Source organism: Mus musculus, chromosome 7, assembly GCF_000001635.26.
Source record: "Mus musculus strain C57BL/6J chromosome 7, GRCm38.p6 C57BL/6J".
Lineage (NCBI taxonomy): Eukaryota > Metazoa > Chordata > Mammalia > Rodentia > Muridae > Mus > Mus musculus.
In genome coordinates this window covers 132408875-132420612 of record NC_000073.6, presented here as the reverse complement: position 1 = coordinate 132420612, position 11738 = coordinate 132408875, and the positions used below count along the sequence as shown (strand labels likewise).

Genomic DNA, 11738 nt, shown 5'->3' with positions numbered 1-11738 from the left:
ATGTACCTTCTGTGTCAACTCAGGTATCAAGCTGGAAACAGTGGACTGGCTCCCTAGCAGACTCTACTAGTTTGGTGAATAGCTCCTGGCACTCCAGAGCCCACAAACTGCTGTGAGGTCTAGAGCTTCTGCACCATGTTCTGGGTCACCAGCAGGAAGCCAACCTCCGGGTGATGTGTGACTGAAGTGTGCGTCGGCATCAGGGACTGAGGAGCTATGACAAGAGGTCTTCGGCCTCCTGTATTCAAAGACTGAAGGTTGTATTTGGAACACTGAGAAACGCTTCCTGCTGCTTTAAACAGAGAGAATAAGACTTGTCCTGGCTGCCAGGGTCCTAAACAATGTACTTTCTTGTGGGTGGAAGAGAGTAGCAGCTATCCATCTGAGGTAAGAATCTGCCACAATTAACTCACCTGTTAACTGGTCCACGCTCCTTACCTGAATCACACTGGACCTCTCCTGTCCTGTCCTGTTCTCACACAGCACAGTTGGAATGCTGCACAGGAAATGGGCCATCTTCCCACGTAATACATGTGTCAGGTTGCAGAGAACATACTCCGGAGGCGATAAACTTGCATAATGCACATGGATTTCCCAAGTTGCTATTGAATGTACTGCTGTGGAGTAGGGTAGGTGTGGGGGCGGGGGGAGGGTGGTGGCTAAGGAGCCTGTACACAGTTTCCTGGGGGGGGGGGGTTGGGGAGGGATTGTCTTAATCTTTTGAGTCCTGAGCAGAAGAGTCCTTAGGACTGTGGAGAGCTGGGCTGTGAGAGTCAGAAGTCCTTGAGCTTGGCTCGCAGTGCTTGTGAAGAGCAGAAGACTCGGTTGAGAAGATGTTGTCTGAGGAGCTGCTGTGCTGTTTGTCAACTGGGTGACCTTGGACAACTCACTGAACCCTCTGAGCGCCAGGCTTTAACTTTCTGCCCTTGTTAGCATCAAGGATGCCCCCTGTTTTCTTTCCATTCTGAAGTTAGTTGGGTCAATATTGCAAAAATCTCACCTCCCTCTGGGCCACTAGCACGCTTAAACATTGCCAGATCTATATCAAGTACTGTTGAATGCTGTTGAAGTGTTCTGTTTTCAGCTCTCGTGAAGTCCACATGAAAACATTTGTTTTATATGAATGACTAGAACTGTCAAGAAGAGGCCAGCCTACAGGTCTTCTCCTTATATTTGACAGCTTTGGATAAGGAACTGTGGGAGAAAACACCCTTTGTTGGCTGCTGGCCTGACTGTCCTCCTGCAGGCCCAGCTATTTTAGATACTGTTTAATCAATTCTTAGGCTACTTCAGTAACTGCAGACATGTTCCAGTCACGGCCACTCCTGCAAGACAAGCCTCCGTGATCTCTGGATGACCTTGTTGGTCCTCAGTTCTTCTCACTCAGGCCACTGGGGAGCACCTGCCATGCTGAATCAGCAGAAGGGTGTGCTGCCTACAACCAGAACCTTTCACTGACTCCCAGCTGGCCTTTTTATTGACAACTTTGGATTTTTATTGTAAGTAGAGGAGGTGGAACTGGTCACATGAAGGGGAGACCTCAGTGCTGCAATGATGGCAATGGTGGCAGTGGGGACAGTCATGAGAGTGACAGCGGCAACAGCAATCGGAAGAGGACACTGAGGAGTTCTAGAGAGAGGCTGAGATGTCAAAGGGCCGCAGAAAAATAGAGAAGGCCAGGAAGAGTTGAAGGTGGGAGACTGTGGTCCCTGATTGCTGGAATAGTTCCAGGGAGCTACCAGACCTTAAGTCAAGGGTCCCAACACCAATGTCCAGGAGCTACAACCCTAAGGTCCAGGGTCCCAAGATCTGAGGCTAAAAGCTGTTGGTTTTTTTTGTTTTGTTTTTTGTTTTGAAACAGGGTTTCTTTGTGTAGCCCTGGTTTTCCTGGAACTCATTCTGTAGACCAGGCTGGCCTTGAATTCAGAGATCTGCTTGCCTTTGCCTCCTGAGTGCTGGGATTAAAGGCACATGCCATCACCATTAAAGGAGACAATAGCCATTTTTAAGAGCCATGGGTCTTAACACTGCAAAAGAGGAACAATCACATTAGCTGGTGCTGACTGCTGCTAAGAGCTAAAGGATTATAATTTAGCAGCAGGCGCTATACCCACGGAGACATCTCTCCAGTCCCCAAACTATTTATATTTTGTATGTTTGTTTTGTTTGTGGTTTTGTTTTGTGTTTTGTGTTGATGCATGTGTAGTGTCTGTGTATGGGGTGGGGTATGTGCATGTATAGTGTTTGTGTGTATGTGTGGGGGTATGTGCATGTATATGTGTCTGTACAGGTGCAAGCACATGGCTCAAATTAGCTGTCTGCCCCTAGCCTCTGGCTTATGTCCCAGTGAGAGAGAATAAAGGACTCTTGCTGTCCTGATTCCTGGTGAGTGGCTGGTCCTCACTTCAGTGGGGTCTAGGCAATGGACTGATTTGGTCTCTTGGCATCTTAGGCAGAGAAAGGGCAAGAAAGGGCAAGGTGGGTGTCCCTCAGATGGTAAGTCCTCTGGGTCTGCCACGGGTTGGAGAGGATGTATGGATCCTGCTTACCCCGGCTCCTGAGGTTGCCGACGGAGTACCCAAATAGCTGATCAGGTTTGACTGTTAGCACCAGGAGAGCATCGGGGATGGAGCCTGCCACCCTATCGTTCTCCCACTCCCACTGCTACTACCTGCCGCCTAGCTGTTCCAGAGCCAACATGTGGTCACCTGCAACTGGACTCCAAGGACGATTTGGTGGGAATGGGCCCCTCCCCCTTCTTCATAACCCAGTGTCTCTGAATAGTAAAATTGAACCTTGATCAGACTAATGTCTTGGTTCCATCCTTTCTCGCTCTGCCTAGTTCCCTCTTTTCTTCCAGATTCCAAGATGCTTTCCAGGCTCGAACCCAGACATGTGAGCCGCTGGTCGGACTCAACATATGGGAACATTTTATCTCTGCTGTGGAAGCCAGGTAAGGGATGGGTTTGCAAAAGGCAAGGTTTATTATTCCATTGTGGAAATACGGCCTTAAAATGAATTTTCTTCTTGGTCTTTATTGCTGGAATCACTTTGTGTCCACCTCTCAAACAAAGCTTCCCTGAAGCCACGGCATGAGCTGCTCTGAGCTACCCCGCCTACAGACTTTGTGTAGACTGGGGGCTCTGTGCGGGTCAGGAGTCCTCGGTGTGCCCCTCAGTTACACCTGACAGAAGATTGTGTGCCCTGGAGTTGGTGAGCTGACTTACTTACCATCCTTATTCTTACCTAGCCCTGTTCAGTCACTCCATGACATCATCGCTGAGGCTTGGAAAGGTCCAACAGACTACCCCCCCATCACCCCACAACCTCACCCACCGTCTCTCCTGGAAGACGCTGCCAGTTTCACGTGGCTTTACTTCTCAGCGTATTTTAAAACTGTGTTCTTCATGACCAAATGTGGAGTTCATGTACTTTATTAAGCAGAACGCCTGTGGTGTTTATGGTAGAATGGCTTCCCCGGGGCTCCTGACTGTTGACCCATGGTGGCTGTAGATTATGCAGGCTCGGGAGGCCAAAGAAGGAAACTTCATTAATTTCACAGCCACGACTGCGTCTCCTCACAGAGTCAGCAGCCCTCCAGCTGGTCTTAGCAGCTAATGAACATGAACTTCAAACTGGGGCACAGGGCAGGTGTGTGTGTGTGTGTGTGTGTGTGTGTGCGTGATCATCATTTCTCCCACACTTTAATGGAGACAGATCTCAAGGTGGGGGTAGGGAGGAGATAGATTTGTTAGGGAAACACCTAAAGGACTGATCCCATTTGCCTCTGGATTCCTGGGTTTGAGCGCAGGCTAGCAGCAGGCTGGACGGTGGATTGGGGGTTGCTGATCTGAGGCGGCAGCTTGTGATTTACTCTGATGTGAAAAGGAAGGATGTGCTGAATAACAACCCTCTGGAAAGCGAGAATTAAACAGATCTCGCTGCCCAGTCTCTTCTCCTTTATGGACGTTCCAGGGACCTCGCCAACAAATCTCAGGCCTGCTGCAGGCTATCGACGCGGGGTGGAATAGATGGCCCTGGCTGGTTTTTGATGGCTGCCTTGCCTGATGCTTTGACCAAGGGTATCATCAATCTTGAAATTTTCAGAAAATTGTATGGATTTTGTAGGGGAGGAGACTGGCTGTATTTGTGGGCTAGAGAGTCTTATAAATTAAAAGCATGGCTCCCCGTAGTATTTTTGACATTCTTCATGGAATTTTTTCATCAATTCTTCAATAATGTCTAGCATTAATTCAGGCACTTCCTCTGCACTGGGTACTGTGCTGAGCCTTGTCGGGGATGGGCCTCGTTCATTACATCCTTCCTGTACTTTCACAGGGGTAGTGGTGGTATCTGGAAAGCTGCTTCAATATTATCCTTACCTGGAAAGAACATTTGCAGAAAGTGAGACACTTACTTGCCTAGAAGCACATGGAAGGTGGTGTACTGAGATAGGAACTCAAGGAAGTTGAGGATCATTGGTGCTGGAGAGCTATGTGTTGGAATGTGTGTTGGGACACAGAGAATGCATGTTCCCATTTGCTAGACCTCAGGTTTCACCACACACCACCCCCATTGTGAAATGGAGATCATTGTGCAGATGTGCCTTCAGGTCTGCTATGCTTTGTTTTATATTGGTTTGATCTAGATGCCCAGATGTTTGGTTGAATGTTGTTTTCAGGTGTGTCTGAGGGAACTTCTGGATGAGCAACAGAAGCTGTTCTCAAGACCCTTCCCTCCCCTCACAGTGGGCCTCCAACCAGCTCAAGCACTGGGGGGACATGGAGAGGGCATGTGACTCTTTGATGACTGACTACTGGAGCTGAGCCATCTTAGCTCACCTCTGCCTTTGCACGTTGGCTCTCTGGCTCCTGGACCTCCAGCCTCAGAGTGAAGGATAGCACTGCTGCCCTAGGCCACTATCTTGTGGACAGCAGCCTGTTTGAGACTTCTTGGCTTCTGTAGCTGTGTTTCTAGTTTCTTCTTATCCACAAGTTGAATCCTGCACTTCTCTCAGGTTTTGAGCCCCATGGATGCTTGAATCCCTTATGTGCAGTGGTACAGTATTTGTTCACACTCATTCACAACTCATACACACCCTTCCCGTGTGATTGCTTCGACCTAGAATGTCTCCGGAGACTCGTGCATCAAAGGCTTGATCACCAGCTTGTGGTGCTGCTGGGAGGTGAGAGAAACATTATGAAGCTGAATACAGGAAATTAGGTCATTGAGGGCACATCCTTGAAGTGGATGTTGGGGTATTTGTCTGTCTTTGCTTCCTGGCTACAACAGGGGAAAGTCCTCTCTATCACCAGCTCTTACCATGACAACATTCTGATTCTACATGCCCAAAGCAATATGAAACTGTTAGCCAAAATAAGCCTTTGTTTCTAATAAGTTGATTATCTCAGGTAATTTGTCATAGTAACTGAAGGCTGACTAATATATATTAGATACTTTAAATTGTCTTCAGATTACATTTTATACTGATATGATATGAATTGTTATTACATTGTGTCATTTAGAAGATAATATTCAAGGAGGGAAAATTTCTGTACAGAATATGTACAGACATCATTTGAAAAATAATTTTGACCTATGGCAGACTTTAACTACCAAAGTGGAGCCAACGGATGTGGAGGGCCAGTGATAGGCACTTTCTGTGAGCTGTCTCTTTGGAGAACTCTCAGTGGCATAGAGTATGGCTTTGGGTCTTGCCATTAAGGATGGGGAGAGACCTCCCTCCCAGGCAGAAGGAAGTGCAAATATGCCTTTGACTACTCCTCCCAAAGCATTTTCTACAGGCAGAACCCAGCTATTTTTGCTTGGTTGGAATTTTCTTCCACCATGTATAGGCATAATGTTATTGTGCACGATGTAAAGATTATCCTTGTATTAGTCATATGCTGTTTTCTCTGCCCCACCCCCCATCTGGCTGCAATCTGGACATGGCATTGTAATGCTTATTGTAAGCATCTCCTGCCTCAATGCTGTGTAAGCATTGCTCCCCATTTATTCTTGGATTTAAAAGGTGATCACCCAGATGGCTGAGCAGAAGAGAGAATTGGACTAGACTTCTGATCCCAATCAGGGAAAGGGAAGAGAGAAAAAGAAGGAAGGATTCGCCATGAGGAAAGGGTCCAGGAGACACCAGGAGAACACACCTGAAGCAGAGAGAGCCAGATCAATACTAAAATGCACATATCCAGGAGATTTTAGCTGGGAGGTGGCCAGATTAGCATAGAGGATTAAAACAGATTGATGACTGCTCAGCTATTGTGCTGTAAAGCTTGATTAAATACATCTTATAATCTCGGTCTCATTTATTTGGGAGCTAGCTGGGATAAAGAAAATATATCACTTTTAAATTTTACACTAACAACTATGAGAAGCCATTGTTTTTCAGCCTTAGCCCTCTTCCGTTTGGTGGCACTTCACTGTCCTAATGCTAATAACTAGTGAAAGAAGAGTGTTGGGTTATCGGGTCTTCAAGAAAAAAATGTCAGAAACCAGCAAAATAGTCCAGAGGCATGCTGGGAGACTGGGAACACAGTAGATTTCCCAGGAGCTGCAGAAGAATTAATAAGGTCTTCCTGCACATTTAGCTTTCAGGAACTCACAGGCTCTGAGAGAGCCCAAGAGACCACCCACCTGCCTGCTGTCAGGTGCTAACCTCCTTGCTCCAGCTACTCTGGCATGTGACCATCATCTTGTGCCTCTGTCATCTGTAAGTGAGTCTCTTCAAGGTCAGCCAATCACTCTTCTCAGTTTCCATTCATTAGGAAGGTGTCATCCATCCACAAAGGGTCACTGCAGAGGTTTTCTGTTATGGCCCTGCATAGGATGGCTGCATCGGATCTCCGTGTTCCAGGGCTGAGGATGTAGCTCAGAGATAGAACACTTGCCTAGCATGGAGGAGTCCCTAACTCCCCTGGAATTCTGCAGGAAGATGCCTTAGGACGGACGGTAGACAAAACAGTGCGTGAGAGAGGCAAGCAAGTAGAAGCCAAACTTACACACATGGCAACCCAGTCACCAAAAATCCCAAGTTAGAAATTCATCCACAGAGTGTCTGCTTCTCCATGTTCAGTGGATGCTCCAGATAAAATGATGTTTATGTCAAGGAGCCTGGAATAGAGAGGCCTCTGTTCAAAGGGAGGCAGCCCAGGGCCATCAGTCAGGACTGGGTACAATGTGGATAATTGCTATGCGAGCATCAAAGTCCATTGAGCATGGGATGCTTAGGGAAGATGGGGCTTTTTGCATTGAGTCTCAGTCATTAGCAAAATACCACATTTAAAATTAGTTAGAAAAGGTAATTAGTGTCAAAGAGCAATTGCAGTATCGTTAAGGTGACGGATGTTGGTGTGGGGTGTGCACTAATGACTTATGGAATTTTCTTTCAGGAGACAATTGGAGCAATTTGGTGGTCAGCAGACAGTCTGCAAATCAATCACCACATGAGAGTCAATAATTTATCATTGCTATTTAAAGTATGGAGTCTGCATCAGCTTGAACAGAAGGGAGCTCAGATGGGGGCCAGGAGTTGGCATCCAACAAAATCCCGAGCCTGGGCTGTGTCTATTTAAGTGGTACCCATTTTATTCCCTGTGCAGAGCCAGCAAGAAAGACATGGAAGGATTTGCCTCTGATTCCATCCTGGGGCAGAAGTAGTTGTGTGCTACTGGCCGAAGGAAAACCAAGCCTTCAATGTCAACGTGGACTTAGTTTTTCAAGTTCATCTTTGGAGAATGCTGACACTCAGTGACCTCTGAACTTCACCGTTGGTGACTGAGGTGAAGAGGAAGGGATTAGTTTACACCACTCACTGGGCTGATGATGACTCAGAGGACCTTATCTTAGAGTTCTGACCTTGGCCTTGGGGGGCCATTATTTCAGCATGCATACTATGAATGGTAACAACAGCAGTAATGACAGTTGCAACAGTTATCAACAGCTTCCTATATACCTGGTGCTTGCAAGAGCTAGTTCAACTTGACCTTCACCAATGGAGATATACAGAGGAGCAAGATTCCCAAGATTCCACAGCAAGGACTTACTAGCTCTTGTTCTATCCCAGACCCTGGTCTCCTATTGACTTGCTGGATGCAGGAAATGGTGCTAAATTCTTCCTGCCTCAGCTATCTCATTTATAAAATATGAATAATAATGTGCTCAGCACACAATTTCAAGACTAAGCTGCTTAGTAAGCTATATACAGGACGTTAAAGCTGGCAGGAGCTATGATCCTGGCTCTTAAAGTGTCACATGGCTGGCACCTGAAGTTTTCCTTCTCTGCCCATCCACTCCCTTCTCAAGTCCACTGAGGTCGAGTTTTGTCTCTTTGTTTTTGATAATCTTATGTCCAAAATCCTATTTTGTCCCAAATGTCCCCAAACCGCATTTAATTTGTGGAGGCTTCCGGATCCATTTCTTACTGGAAGTTCCTTCTGCCAAAATGACTTTCATCATTTCATTCATTTCTCAGTGGAGTGTTCAAAGCCTTCCCAAACCCCTTGTATAACTGTCTCTAACCTGTCTTGGAAATACTCTTTCCTGCATGAGCCCATTCTTAACTGTATCTTTCTCTTTCCTTCAACATCAGCTGTCATAGTCTCTGTTTTTCTCAAGACTATGGCAACAGCCCTGCAGCTCTAAGCATCCCAGCCTGTCAGGCTCTTAAAAAAAGACTGTTCCTGTCCCCAGGCGAGAATCTGCTTGGCATGTTCCCATTCTCAGTGTTGGCCTGTCACATCGGGACATAGTGACAATACCTCCATGCCAAAGCAGTCCCAGCAAGATGGCCAATCATGGTAATGGTTTAGACAAGACAGCTTGCTGCAAATAGATCTATCCTCCTAGCTCCTTGCAGGTACCACACAGTCTGAATTCAAAGAGTGTCTGTCATCCTCTCTGTGTCTCATATCCACCATGGACTAGGAACTCTATTTTTTTTTTTTTTACTCAGAAGTCAATAGTCACCAAACCTCATTGTGGGTTGTCAAGATTTCAAGGGTAGGGAGACCTACATTTTAAAGAGAAGACTCCTTAGCCAAGAGCGGTGGCACATGCCTTTAATCCAAGCACTTAGGAGGCAGAGGCAGGAATCTTTGAGTCTGAAGCCAACCTACTCTATAGAGTGAGTTCTAGGACAGCCAGGACTACACAAAGAAACTCTGTCGTACAAAACAAAACAAAACAAAACAAAACAGAGAAACAAAACAATACCACACACACACACACACACACACACACACACATTCGAGAAGGATTCCAACTTGCCTAAAACATGCCAAAGAGCCTAAAGCTGGAAAAGGCAGACTTGAGCCATTGATCCTCTATGCCTGTCCTTCCCTAGAGACCTGAGACTAGAAGTCAGAGGAGTACATGGCAGATGATAAGCCTGCCTTGAGAATACAAAGGAAAACCGATAAACCCACAGAAGAGCATGACATATCTCTTTCAGCTGTGGGCCAACCAAGAGAATGAAAAGGTAATAATAACGAAAAGAAGTAGCCACACAGTGACTCATGTTGATAAAATGACAAGATCCAATGACTAGAAAACACCTTCATTTCAAGCCTGTAATTAATTGGAGAAAAAAAAACACTACTCGATTCATATCTTCAAAAAGAAGTTAGAAAGTACTTAAGCCCAGCGTCTTAGGATTTCATTGATGTGAAGAGACACCATGACCAAGGCAACTCTTCTAAAGACAAACATGTAATTGGGGCTGACTTACTGTTTCAGAGGTTCAGTCCATTATCATCATGGTGGGAAGCATGGCAGCATGCAGGCAGACATGGTAGAGCTGAGAGTTCTACATCTTGATTGGAAGGCAGTCAGGAGGAGACTTTCTTCTTCAGTGGATGGAGTTTGAGCACTAGGAGACCTCAAAGCCCAACTACACAGTGACACATTTCTTCCAACAAGACCACACCTCTTAATAGTGCCTCTTCCCATTGGCCAAGCATATTCAAACCACCACATCCAATAATAATAACACTATATGTGTCAACCAGAGTGAACTAGGACATTCTGAGATAAGAAATAGCCCCCAAGTCTTAGTGGCTTATCCAGTCATTAAAGGTTTGTTCTCTTCCTTGTCCTCTTCTTCTTTCTCCTCCCCTTCCCCTTTCCTCTCTACCTTTTCTTCTTCCTCCTTCTCCTCCTCCTTCTTTGAATGAAGGTCTGGCCATGTCGTCTGGGCTGCTCTCTAACTCAGGACCTTCCTGTCTAAGCCTCTTGAGTGATGTCGTGATCACAGGCATGTGCCACCATCCTATCTGTCTTCCCCTTCTGTTACATGTCCATCATCAGGAAGACATTCGACTTCATGTCATCTTTACTTAGAGAGCAAGTCTGATTACACCACTCTTATCTGTAAAGTTCCCAATCCCTGCATCTGGTAGGGAGAACTGTGGGAGTCTAAAATCACCTCAGAATACCATTTATCACTTCGACTCACATTTCCATGGAGCCAGACTTAATAGGAATAAAGAAATGCAATGTTCCTCCTGGTAGGCGGGCACTGGGCATCAGTAAGTGCTAGTTATGTCTGCAATAGCATGTGTAGGATGCAGCTAAAACAGTAGACCAGAGAGCTGTCTAGCCCTAAATGCAAAAGCTAGAAAAGATGGAAGCTATGTGGTGTAGCATCTAAAACAAGAGGGAAGCCAGGTATGGTGATTTATGTTTATAATCCCAAGACTGAGGTAAGATCTTGAGTTTGAGGATAGCCTGGGATACATAGCAGCACTATATCTCAAAGACAACCAACCAACCCAAGAAAGTAAAAGAATAACAAAATAAAACAACTTTAAGAAAAATAGGAGGAAATGTTCAGAGCAGAATTTATGAAATAGAAAATAAGGTAATATTAGGAAGGTTATCAATAAAACCAAAACCAGATTTGTTATTAAAATGAACAAAAATATGATAAGCTACATTGTTTAGGGTCGGTGAGATGGCTATGCACGTAAAGATGCTGCTTGGCAAGTTAGGCAACCCCAGTTCCATCTGCAGACATACGCGGTGGGAGGAGAAAACTGACTCCAGAAAGTTGTCCTCTGGCCTCCAAATAAGTATTGTAGAATGCCTACGTGTGTGCTTGTACACACACACACACACACACACACACACACACACACACTGTATTAAATAAAAAAGTAAAATAATTGTTTACATGTATTGATTTATCAAAAAATAAAAGATACTCTATTATGAAAAAAACTAAAAACAGGTTAGAGAGAGGGCTCGGTGGTTAGAACACCTGTTGTTCTAGAGGACCTCCACTCTGTTCCCAACATCTATGCCACGTACCTCAAAGCTGCATGTAGCTTCAGCTTCAGCTTCAGGAGACCCAGAACCACCTTCTAACCTCCATGGGCAAGCATGTATACACATGACACGTACTCACATACAGACACAAAGACAGGTTAAAAAGAGAAAAAGAAGCTTAACTAAACAGATGTGGGGCAAAGAAAGTTAAAAGGAGTGAGAACAAAACAGACAACACTAAGAATGGATTTTTCCAAGTGTCACTGAGGATCACTTTGGTGACAACATCTATTGAGTCAGGAGTTTGTTTCCAGCCAGTCAAAAGGAGGAAGAGATGGAGAACAAAACCGGACTTGCTGCTGAACCAGAGAAGTGTAGGCTTCCTACTGGTAGTAAAGGCTTATGAGCAGCCAGCTCGCTGCCTTCCTTTTGATTTTTATAGGAAGCCGTGGACCTCA

The 11738-nt window shown here is 45.6% G+C and overlaps 1 long non-coding RNA gene across 1 annotated transcript in view; it reads right to left on the bottom strand.

The window, feature by feature from the left end:
* Positions 1-3184: 3184 nt before the first annotated feature.
* Positions 3185-11738, bottom strand: part of Gm39101 — an 11439-nt gene continuing 2885 nt past the window's right edge. The window contains exons 2-3 of the long non-coding RNA XR_870004.2: positions 4842-5175; positions 3185-4382 (exon numbers count right to left, since the gene is read on the bottom strand). This is a non-coding gene — a long non-coding RNA (predicted gene, 39101). The remainder of the gene's footprint in view (positions 4383-4841; positions 5176-11738) is intronic.